Genomic DNA, 11,739 nt, shown 5'->3' on the forward strand with positions numbered 1-11,739 from the left:
CCCTTTTGAACTCTATTTCATGAACCAGTGGTCATAGAGGGACTCTAATGAAACAGAGAACCTGAGAGTAGTACCCTTATGTCTAATCATCTTAAAAGAAGGACAGAAAGAGTAGGGAAGGAAAGGAGGAAAATCAGGAGAGAAAAACAAAGCTTAAGTAAAATTATAATCAAACAGCATAGACATGTAAACAAGAAGATGGGTTAGGGGGAGTAGCTGGCATTTCACCCTGAGGGGAGCAGTGAGGACAGAAGGGAGTAAGGGAGAGAGAGAGTAAGAGAAACAATTAAGAGATGAATTAGGGATTAGTCCTCAGCTAAACAACCTCTATCAAATGATGTATAATAACATTTATAATACTTTCTGAGGTGACAAGCAATGGGAATCTGAGGCAATGTCCATCAATTATGGAATAACTGAACAAAGTATGGAATGCAAAAATGATAACATCACTTGGAATCCCTGGAACTGAAGTGGAAGAGACTCTCCTGTGGTTCCTGCTACTGCCACCACTGCCTCTGCTGCCATCTGCGTCCCTTTGGTCTTGGAGTCTTCAGAGTCTCCAGTACAATGAATGGCAATAGAAGACTTCACAAAAATTGAGAAAATTGGGAAAGTTACCTATAGTACTATATACAAGGGCAAGCAAAAACCTATGGGTCAGGTGGTAGCCATGAAGAAAATCAGATTACAGAGTAAGACGTACATTCCAAGCACTGCACTTCAAGAAATTTTGCTCTTGAAGGAACTTCATTATCATAACATTGTCACCTTTCAAAATGTACTCATGAGAGATGCAGCTAGACTATACCTCACTTTTTAAATCATTTCCATGTACCTCAAGAAATACTGGGATTCTATCCCTCCTAGCCATCATATGGATTCTTCACTCTTTAAATGTTACGTGTGCCAAATCTTACAATGCACTGTCTTGTTACTCATGAAAAGTTCCTCACAAAGATCTGAAACCTCAAAATGTATTAATAAATGATAAATGTGCAATTAAGCTAGCTGACTTTGGACTTACATGGGTCTTTGCAATACCTTTAAGGGTATATGCACATGAGGTGGTAACACTGTGATACAGATCTCTGGAAGTATTGCTAGTCTGTGAGATATTCTAATCCAGTAGACAATTGGAGTAGAGGCAGCTAGGTGGCACAGCAGATAAAGCACCAGGCCTGAGGTCAGGAAGACTCATTATCCTGAGTTCAAATCTGTCCTCAGACATTTACTAGCCATGTGACACTGAAAAAGTGACAACTCTCAGTTTTCTCATCTGTAAAGTGAGCATGGGAAGGAAATGGCAAACTACTCCAGTGTCTTTGCCAAGAGAATCCCAAATGGCATCATGAATCAGACCAAATTGAAATGATTGAAAACAAAAACAATATTTATTGAATTAGCAACCAACAAGATATTTTTCCATGGTGATTCCGAAATTAATCAGTTCCTCTGAATCTTCAGGGCTTTGCAAACTTTGAATTAAGTGTGGCCAGAAGTTAAATCAATGCAGGATTATAAGAATCTATTCACCCCAGTAGAAACCAGGAAGCCAGATATCACATATCAAAAACCTAGATGAAAATGGAAGAGATTTGCTCTCTAAAATGATGATTTATGGATCCTGCCAAACAAATTTCTATCAGAGTAAACCAGCAGTATATGGATTATCTGAATAATCAGATTGAGAAACTCTAGTTGACTAGCCAATTACTTCAAGGGGTTTCATATCAAGAAGGAATAATCTTTAGCTGTTCAACTCTGCCAATACTTGCCTTCATATTTTTGTTTCCTTTTCTTGTAGTAAAATTGAAGCTGTCCTGTTTTCCTATAATGCTGCTTAAAAACTGTAAATATCATTATAATGAGTAAGGCTTTATGTAGAGCTGATAATTCAGCCATTTTGTTTTCTATAAATAAAATTGCAAATATAGTATTGATGTTCCTGGCTCAAAAGAAATTGGAGCTAATTTTAAAAATAATATTATCCCAGAGTTTTTGCATGTTATTTAGGAACATAAATCAGACTCAAATTTTATTATATTGCAGAGCACCTTAAAATCTTTTGTTGTGTACTATGTGCTTAAGTTGAATTCAAATTTCCTAAAACAATGTAAAATTCAAATTTATCTCAGCATCAAAATGAATCACAATAAAGATGAAATAGGAATAAAGGATTCCAAATAATATACCCAATTAAAAGTCTAAAATGCACTACTGAAATTTAGACAACTCAAGCATTGGGATATAACATGTGCATATGCACATCTTTCCAAGGGCTTTCTATTTTATAACTCTGAATAACAGAAATTATATGGACTTGGCAGTATGCCTCAGTACATTAGTAAACTAAACATGAGGCCATGCTAAAGTTTCACAACTAAATTTTGTAACTGAAACAAAACCTAACCGTAAGAGAAGAACATGTAACTAATTAGCCAACTATCCTGCTGACAGTTTTAGCTAAGAAATTATTTAAATGAATTTCTATGCTTTGAGTAGAGGTGTTTACAATGGGAAGGAGTTGGCTGGGCATATAGTTTAGTTTTGTGAAATTCAAACCCTTGCAGAACATAATCACCATTTCATTATTAGTTACTTCTAACAAAGCATAGCATCTTTACCACAAGTATTTTTGAAAATGAAATGTGTATATAAATAGAATAATGTCAGTAGTTGCTGTTTAGCAATTTATATCATGTCTGCGACTTTGTGATCCCATTTGGGACTTTCTTGGCAAAGACACAGGAGTGGTTTACCATTTCCTTCTCCAGCTCATTTCCCCAGATGAGGAAACTGGGGCAAACAGGGTTAAAGTGACTTGCCTAGGTTCACACAGCTAGTTAAGTGTCTGAGGCCAGTTTTGAACTTTTGAAGATGAATCTTCAGGCCTGGCACTCTATCCAGTGCTACTTAGCTGCACTTTGCTGAAATGAATGAACAATTAAGATAATAAAACACAATATCTAATGTACCTAATCAGCGGAGCTTTATAACTTTGTGCAGTACTATTCCAGCAACACATGAGCAAGGTGAAAGGAGACAGATAATAGGAATAATCCAACATTGGATTAGTTAGGTGTGATCTACAATTTGACAAGACAGTAAATGATTCAAGAAGAGATAAATATAGAGTTGATTTAGTTAATTATAGGGCATCAATTGGAAAGGGAAAAAAGTTAAGTCAAAACAGGTTGATAGCCAGGAAACATAACATACTAAGGGATGGAGGAACTAAATGTCCTGTTGAAGACAAGGATGAAATTAAAGAATAAGCTACGGTAAAAAAGTGGGCATTCTAGTTTTTAAAAATAGAGAAATTTATTTGAAAGTATGGATCTTGAAACCAATACATGGGATATCAAAATGTCTTTATGCTGAGAAAAGATCAAATTTGTCTTGCCCATCTCAGTTTCTGTGTATTTGCTCACACCATGTATATAGCATTGTCTTCCAAAATTGTTGGGGATGGAAGCTCAATTCCATGTGGACAGTCTCGGGCGGGTAAAGGTGGGAACTTCTAAATCTTAGAGTTCTCATGAGGCCCCCCCAGAAAACAGCAGGGAATCGAGGAGTGAGACCGAGCTATCTCGTGTATTTCTGCCTCTTCCCGTGAGAAACGTGATGGGAGAGGCATCCCCCCCCTCGAGACTGTCCCGGATCTGGGCACACCTATTGTTATCTAACAGGCACGGTATTCAGGTGCAAACTACACGGCCGGAGAGCTTAATTAGGGTCAGGAAAGCCTGAAGGCGCTCTTAGCTCGGAGGGGCCCTGACAGGACAGAAGGCTCCGTTTTTCCTCTCTTCGCTCTCCCCTCCCCCTCTCTCCCCACTTACACTTCTACTTCCAATCTCTTACCGTAAGATCTTTGCCTCCTTGGGAGATTTCTCTCTCCCTCCTAAGGAAGAGCTCCCCCTGCACATGTAACCAGGACCCTGAATAAAGCCTAACCCTTGTTCGACTCCGGAAAGTCTCTTCTCTCATACGTTTATCCAGTTTGGCCAACCGAAGACCTGGGACAGGTAAGGTAAGACTCGGGTAGCCCTCAGGCCTCTAGGCCTGGCACAAAATAATTTTGTCAGTTGAAATACTATGTACATACCCTGTAAGAACTACCTTACCATATCCCCAAAGCATAAAGTTGTCCCTGATATTATCTAGTCAGAAGTTAACCCTCACACATTTTTCTGAGCAGTTTTTTCTCATCTCATGCATTTACTCGTGGTATTTTGAAAGGTAACTATTTGCACATTTTTCTTCTATCCCCTGAGACACTTAAAAATCATTGAAGTTTATAACAAGACATGATTCATTTTGTTCACTACCTAGGTTTAGAATAGAGCCTTGCGCAAAGCAAATAATTGATAAAAGCTTGTTGAAAAGAAGTATTGAGTCATGCTTATTTGTCATTTCTTTGTCTCATATCCAAATGTACAGAACAATTTCTGTATGGTCTTATACTTTGTTTGAAGACAAATTTGGGGATATAATCCATAAGTTTATGGGAATAGGTGGGTATATTAATTCAGTCTATGTAAATCAGTGAAATGGTCATTTAAATGAGAAGATCTTTCCATCCATTAATAGGCCTGCTTAAGTCACATGCAGTGGGAGGAGCTTGCTGAACAAGTAAAACAGGAAGGGTGGAGCAGAGCTGGGAGGAAGTTGGTCAGACTGGTCAGAGCTGAGAAGGACATAGGCAAGCAGGCACAGCTAGGCTGGTGAATGTTTGTTTGTGTGAATGTCCCAGCAGGGGAAGGATTGGGGAGGGTTTGGAAATGCCTTTGTCCCCTGCAGTGCTAATGTGAATTGACTTCTTGGTTACTATGATGAATTTGGCTTTCTGGTGTTGGGATTTGGCTTTCTGGTGTCTGAATAAACATTTTTATTTTGCCTTCTATATGGAAAGTCTGTTATACTTTGTGATTCAGAACTATGCTAGCATATTTATAGTCACCACCAGTGCTGTGAATATTGCCTGAGAAATACATTTGGTCTCACGAACAGGATCGCAGGGTATAAAATCTCTATGTAGAGGTAGAAAGGATTTAGAGGAGAAAACAGATACCCCAGGATGGGAGAATTTATGGTATTCCTCTCTAGTAAGGGAATGGGCTAAAATCACTGGAAGCTGTGAAAGCTGGGAACCAAGGTTACAGGAGGAGGAACCTAGAAATTTGAAATGATGTTTTCAAGGAATATCATTAAGACCAGGGAAAGAGTTGGCAGAGGTATGGAGGAGAGGCTGGATTTTCTACAATCTGTGTATTTCCCTCCATCCTCTTTCTCACCATTTGTGCTTTTAGCTCTCCCATCTCCCTTCCCCTCCTCAATAGTTTTCACTTTTCACCACCACCTCCTACAGCCTTCCCTTCCTTCTTTTAGCCCCCTTCCCTTTTACTCCCTTTACCCTTACTGCTTCTTCCTTCCCTTTTAGCTTCTCTCCCTTTTCTTCCCCCTTCTCCTCCTACTGCCTATAGAGCTAATTAGGATTATCTACTTAAGTTTATTGTTCCCTCCTTGAAACAAATCAGATGAGAGTATCTCTTAAACAATGCTCATCTCCCTTCCCTCTTTCCTTCTACTATAATTTTGTACTTCTTCCTGTGATGTAATTTACCATTTTTTGCTTCCTCCTTTTCACACCTCCTGCTACAATCCCTTTGCATACTTAAATCATACTTTTAACATATCATTTACATTATACCTGTTCCCTCTATGTATATCCCTTTTATATTTCATAATAGATGCACAATTCTCAAGATTAACAGGTATCATCTTCCCTTATAGGGAAGTAAACAGTTTGCCCAAATTGAGTAACAAGGTTTCTTGTTGTTGTTGTTTTTTCCCCCCCATTTACCTTTTTATGCCTCTCTTGAGACCTGCATTTGAAGATCGAATTTTCTATTAAGTTCTGGCATTTTTGTCAGGAAGGTCTGGAAATCCCTTACTTCATTGAATGACCATCTTCTTGCCTGAAATGTTATGCTGAACTTTGCTGGGTAGTTAATAGTTGTAGTCCCATCTCCTTTGCCTTACAGAATATCAGATTCCAGTTCCTTTGATCTTTTAATGTACAAGCTGCAATGCTGTGTGATCCTAACTGTAGCTCTTCGATATTTGAATGGTTTCTTTCTGGTTGCCTGTAGTATTTTCTCCTTCACTTGATAGTTCTGGAATTTGGCAACAATATTTCTTGGGGTTTTGAGTTTGGGATCCCTTTCAAGAGGTGAACAGTGGATTTGTTCAATGACTATTTTGCCCTCTGGATCTAGCCCTTCTGGGCAGTTTTCCTTGATGATTTCCTAGAAGACACTGTACAGACTCTTTTTTTCATTGTGGCTTTCGAGCAGGCCAATAATTCTTAGATTTTCTCTCCTGGATCTATTTTCCAGGTCAATTGTTTTTCCAGTTAGATATTTTACATTTTCTTCTGTCTTTTCATTCTTTAGATCTTGTTTGACTGATTCTTGCTGTCTCATGGAGTCATTAGTTTTTACTTGCCCAGTTCTAATGTTTATGCAATTGTTTTCTTCAGTTAATTTTTGCATCTCCTTTTCCATCTGTCAAATTTTTTCTTTTAAGGAGTTATTTTCTCCAGTTAATTTTTGTACTTTTCCATTTGTTCAATTTTCCTTTTCAAAGAGATGTTCTCATCGGTGAATTCTTTTTTTATACTTTTAAAATCATTGGCCAGTTTTTCTTCTATTTCCTTCTTCAGCTATTCCAGGAGAGTTGTTGTTCATGTGAGCAGTTCATACTCCCTTCTGAAGTTTCAAAGGGAAGTACAGTCTAACTATTGACCTCTTTGGTATTTGTGTTTTGGTCTTTGTCCCCATAGAAAGAGTCTATGGTTTTTTTCACCCTTCTTTTGTTTTTTCTTGTTCGTGATGGTGATTGTGTGTTGTGGCTTCTGGTTCTTTCAATTAGAAGCTGTAGAACTTGGTGTTGAGATGACATGTGAAAAAGCTAAGAGCAGGTTTTTGTTTTGTGTTTCCCTGATCAGCCCTGGGGTTAGCTTGTTAAGTGTGGGGGAAGGTTGGTCTGGTCACAGGAGATCTCCTCAGCTGAACTGAGGCAAAGGCAAGCTCAGGGGATGGTGATCCCAGCTGCCCTATTGTCTTCCCATTTCCCCTGGAGTGCTGAGGCATGCCTAGAACCTAGTGTGAGTTTCCACCCCTCCTGGGGCTCCTCTCCTGGCCTTGAGCCTTGCCTGGGTCCTAGTGCGAGTTTCCTCTGCCCTGGGGCCCCTTTCCTTCTGGTTGACCTCTGCCACAGTAGGAGGAATCCCATTTAGCTATTTTCCTAGTCTCAGGTGTTATGAGACTATTTGCCCCCTCTGCTGTTCCCACTGGTCCAGGATTTTTCTGTGGAAATATTTTATGGTTCTTTCAAGGTCATCAAGGGAGGAGGAGAGAACATTTACTGATCACTCCACCATCCTGGATCTCAGGAAGTTCAGGTAGGTGACTTACAGATGTTTAATCTGTGGGTTGAAAGTCTCAGGAGCTGTTGCACTGATATCTGGTACTCAGCGGCTGTCACTTTCTGGTCTCTGCTGGTCTCTCACCCTGGTCTGTGGCTCCACTGGTTCTGCCTGCTGCTGTCTCAGGTTTCCTGGGGCCCTCCCACACCAGTGCACTGGATGCACTGCGCTGTGCGCTGTGGACTCACCCCATGGAACAGATCCTTCCCGTGGACCTTCCAGTCTGTCCTGGGCTTTGAATCTGCCACAGTCTGTCTCCTCTTGGATTCTGCACCTCCAAAATTCGGTCAGATTCTCTTTTTAGAGGTATCTGAAGGAGTTTGTCTAAGAGCTTAAGTGAGTTGTTGCTCTCACTCTGCCATCTTCTAGGCTGGATTTTCTTAACAGATTACCATACTATGTGTAAAAGCAGAGACAAGCTCCCGAAGGAAAAAAATCAGATGGAAAAATAGTTAGCTAGTTTGCATTGGAATTCTCAGTGTTCAAGCTGTCTTTTAGAAGAGCAGGTTGAGGGGGTCTCCTGTGGAAGGAAAGGCTGTTCATTTAGCTAAGGAGAAGCAGAAGGCTGGCAAAAAAAAAGTGTGCATATTACCTTTGCACAGATCCACCCTAGTGGCCGTGATGACAACTGCCAGGAGAGTGCACAGGCAGAGTTGGAAAATGAAACAATTTTGTAGGGGAGACTTTTAAGGCTGAAGTTTGCTACATACTAAGGCAAAAACAAGGGAGCCTATACAGTGGTAAGGGAAATAATTGAGGATTTTACTCAGCAGGAGGTCAAAGATATTTTGAGTCAGTTCACCCAAAGGATGGGAGAATTGTTAACATCTTGGATGGTGAGAATCAGTGATAAAGGGACTGGAAGATTATCTATAGATGGCATGGATTGTTTGAAACTTATAGATATCAGTCAAAATCCTTTAGACAGAAATCCTTGAGAGATTACAATATGCAAGGAGGTAACAATACGACTAATCTGTTAGCTTTGGCTGCAGAAAGATGCAATAAGCAGTATCCTACTGATTCTATGTGGCTTAGTAGAGACAGAACCTGGTATTCACTTAGAGACTGTATAAGCAAATTAAAGGAGGAGGTAATGAAGACTGTCATAATGACCAGAAATGCAGATGTTTACTATGATACCCACTTAGCAGTTTGCCGTAGGAATATAATAATAAAGATGGCTCCTCTTGCTGACAAGCACCTAGTTTTCACTCTAATAACTGGGGAAATAGGGGACTCACTTTCAGAGATGCTGGACAAGATTTCACAGTTGAATGACTTAGGGGACTGGGGAAAAGAGAAATTTCCTTGAGAGAGAAGAGTAAATAGCCAGGGTATTCAAAGTCAGAACAGATTGACAAGGAAAGAATTGTTTGCTGCTCTGCTGAGAGCAGAAGTAGATTTCAGGAGCCTAAATGGTATTCAAATATGAACTATTTAGAATGTACCAAGAAAAGGGGCTTGAAACCAGACAGAATAGAGAAGTAAGAACTGCCCCTACAGATTCTCCTGAACCCTTGTGTCCAAGTTTGTCACACCTTTAGGAAGAATAGGAAATTGGTCAAGCCTCAGCTCAGATTAAAATACATAGACAGGATTATAGACTCCATACCAATTTGACCATAGATTGGAAAATAGGATCAAATCCTGTAAATAGAGTAATAATAGATATTGGGGCAGAGGCCTTCCTTATATATGGAAACCATAATAATTTTAAACATGGAAATGATATCACCATCACAGGAGTGAGAGGGCTGAAATATCAGTCAGAAAGTCAAACCAATTATGAAAATTGAACAATTATCTAAGAAAAATTATATCATGGTAATTGTATCCATTTCTGAATATATCATTGGAATAGATATATTGAGAGGTATGACTCTAAATTTACCTGAGAGGAGATATCAATTTGCAGTAAGGAAGAAAGGAATTAATACAGTTTTAGTAGGTAAAATAACATGGACCCAATCATTTTACTTGAACTTTCTAAAGTAATTACTTTAAAGCAGTATCATGTGCCAGGTGGGCAAGACAAAATTCCCAATACTATAAAGAAATATGTTGAGGCGGGGTGTTAGTCCATACAACCACTTGATGGAATAATCTTATCTGGCCAGTACAAAAGTCAGATGGGACATGGAGGATGACAAACAACTGAATAAGGTCACTTCTCTCTTGTATGCTGCTGTTCCAGATACCATTACTGTAATAAAAAGGATCCAGAAATATGATGGGACTTGGTACACAGTTATGGAGGTGGCCAGTGCTTTCTTTACTATCCCAATAAATTCAAAACAATGGGATCAATTTGCTTTCACTTGGGAGGGCCACCAATATACTTTTACACATTTACCACAAGGATATCTGCATAGCCTCACTATTTGTCATAGGATTGCAGCTGAACATTTGGATGAATTAGAGCTACCTGGTGTAGTTTACCCACTACATAGATAATATTATGATACATAAAAAAATATAAAAGAAGTGGAGAAAAGTTTGACACTTTTAATTGAACATATGAAAAGCAAAGAGTAGGATATTAAACCTGCAAAGATTCAAGGGTCAGCTCAAATCATAAAATTTCTGTGTATGCAATGGAATTGGGGGCTGCAAGAGATTCTCCCACAAGCCTGACAAAAAATTTAGGATTTTCTTGTTCCCAGCAATAAGAAAGAGGCCCAAAAGTTTATAGGATTATTTGAATATTGGCGACATCACTGTTCCTTGGGTAGTAACTAAAGAGGTAAGGGGAAAAGTACCAACCCAAATCTGGCAAATAGATTATACTGGACCCCTACCTCAAGATAAAGGACGTAAATTTATATGTATTTGTGTTGATACTAATTTAGGTGTAATAGTGGCTTGTCCCTATAAGAATGCAGCCCAGAAAAACACCTGTAAAACTCTAGATATCATAAGTCTATGTTATGGAACCCCAATGCATATTCAAAGTGACAAAGAGTCACATTTCAAAGGTAATGAAATGAAGAGATATTGTCTATTAAACAATATAAAAGGATATATCATATTCCATGTTATCCATAAGCATCTGGGTTAATTGAAAAAATGAATGGATTATTAAAAGAACAGTTAAGGAAGTTAAGTTCTAACAATTCTTATCAACACTGGAAAGATAATTTGTTCACTGCTTTATATAATTTGAATGATAAACCATTGGAAGGAAGTACACCTCTTGCCAGAATGATGACTCCAAATCTGCAAATTATAAAATTATAAAATATTTAAAATTCCAAATATTGAATATTGGACTGTTAGACCAGATTTCCCAGTACCATAGACAGAGACATCTGTTTTGGCAGGATATAATTTACACTGTTTAGAGGACTCGTGGTTGGATAGAAAAGAAATAAGAAAAATCTCTACTGGAATATGTACGAGAATACCCAAAAATCATTTTGAATGGATACTATCCAAACCTGGATTAGCAGCTCCAGGAATAATGCATTGGCTGGAGTGACAGATTCTAATTATCAAGGAGAAATTATTGTGACATTCCAAAATTTAGGGGATGAACCCATACATTTTTGTAAAAATAATAGAATAGTTCAAGTGATCATTATTCCTTGTGAAACAATATCCCTTGTGGAAACTGACCCTTTTTCTGAAATAACTAGCTGAGGAGCTGAAGGATTGGGTTCTACTGATAGAATAAATTGGGAACTAAAGTATGGATAAAGTGCAAGCCAGATAATATTCCAAAAGCTGAGGAAATTAGAGCACATGGGAAAGATAATACCATAACTGTGGTTTATTCTGGGGGAAGATGATTACTAAACTGTACCCTGAACTCATATGTTCTACCATGAATGAGGCTATGATAGTGGGTTAATGGCCTCCAGAAGCATGACTGAACCTATATCTTCCCTGCTTCTGATTACTGTCTCCTTGTTTCTTTTTGGCTTTTTCTCTGTTAAACTTGTTTGCTAGATTTGTTTTCTCCAGGCTTAGTGCCCTCCACCAGCACATGCCTGATTGCTTAAGCCAGATGTCACCCCCTGTCCATGACTGTGATATGTCACCCCTGGACCTGGCATCAACCAAGCTCTGGATGCCAGTTAAAGAACTGACCCCTCAAATCAGACCTCTTGTGGCAGGGACAGTTCTAAGTCCAATCTCAGCAGGAAGTATCTACAGAAGAAGAGACCTTTGCCCTTTACCCCAAGATTTTGGGCCTCATTCATTTGAGGAAGGGGGTGCAAAATGAATTGAGCAGAACCACAGTA

At 38.9% G+C, this 11,739-nt stretch overlaps 1 pseudogene; it reads left to right on the forward strand.

Annotated features, from left to right (window-relative positions):
* Positions 1-574: 574 nt before the first annotated feature.
* On the forward strand, positions 575-1,701 carry LOC140522845 (cyclin-dependent kinase 1-like; annotated as a pseudogene).
* Positions 1,702-11,739: the final 10,038 nt, after the last annotated feature.

Source organism: Notamacropus eugenii, chromosome 2 (genome assembly GCF_028372415.1).
Source record: "Notamacropus eugenii isolate mMacEug1 chromosome 2, mMacEug1.pri_v2, whole genome shotgun sequence".
NCBI lineage: Eukaryota > Metazoa > Chordata > Mammalia > Diprotodontia > Macropodidae > Notamacropus > Notamacropus eugenii.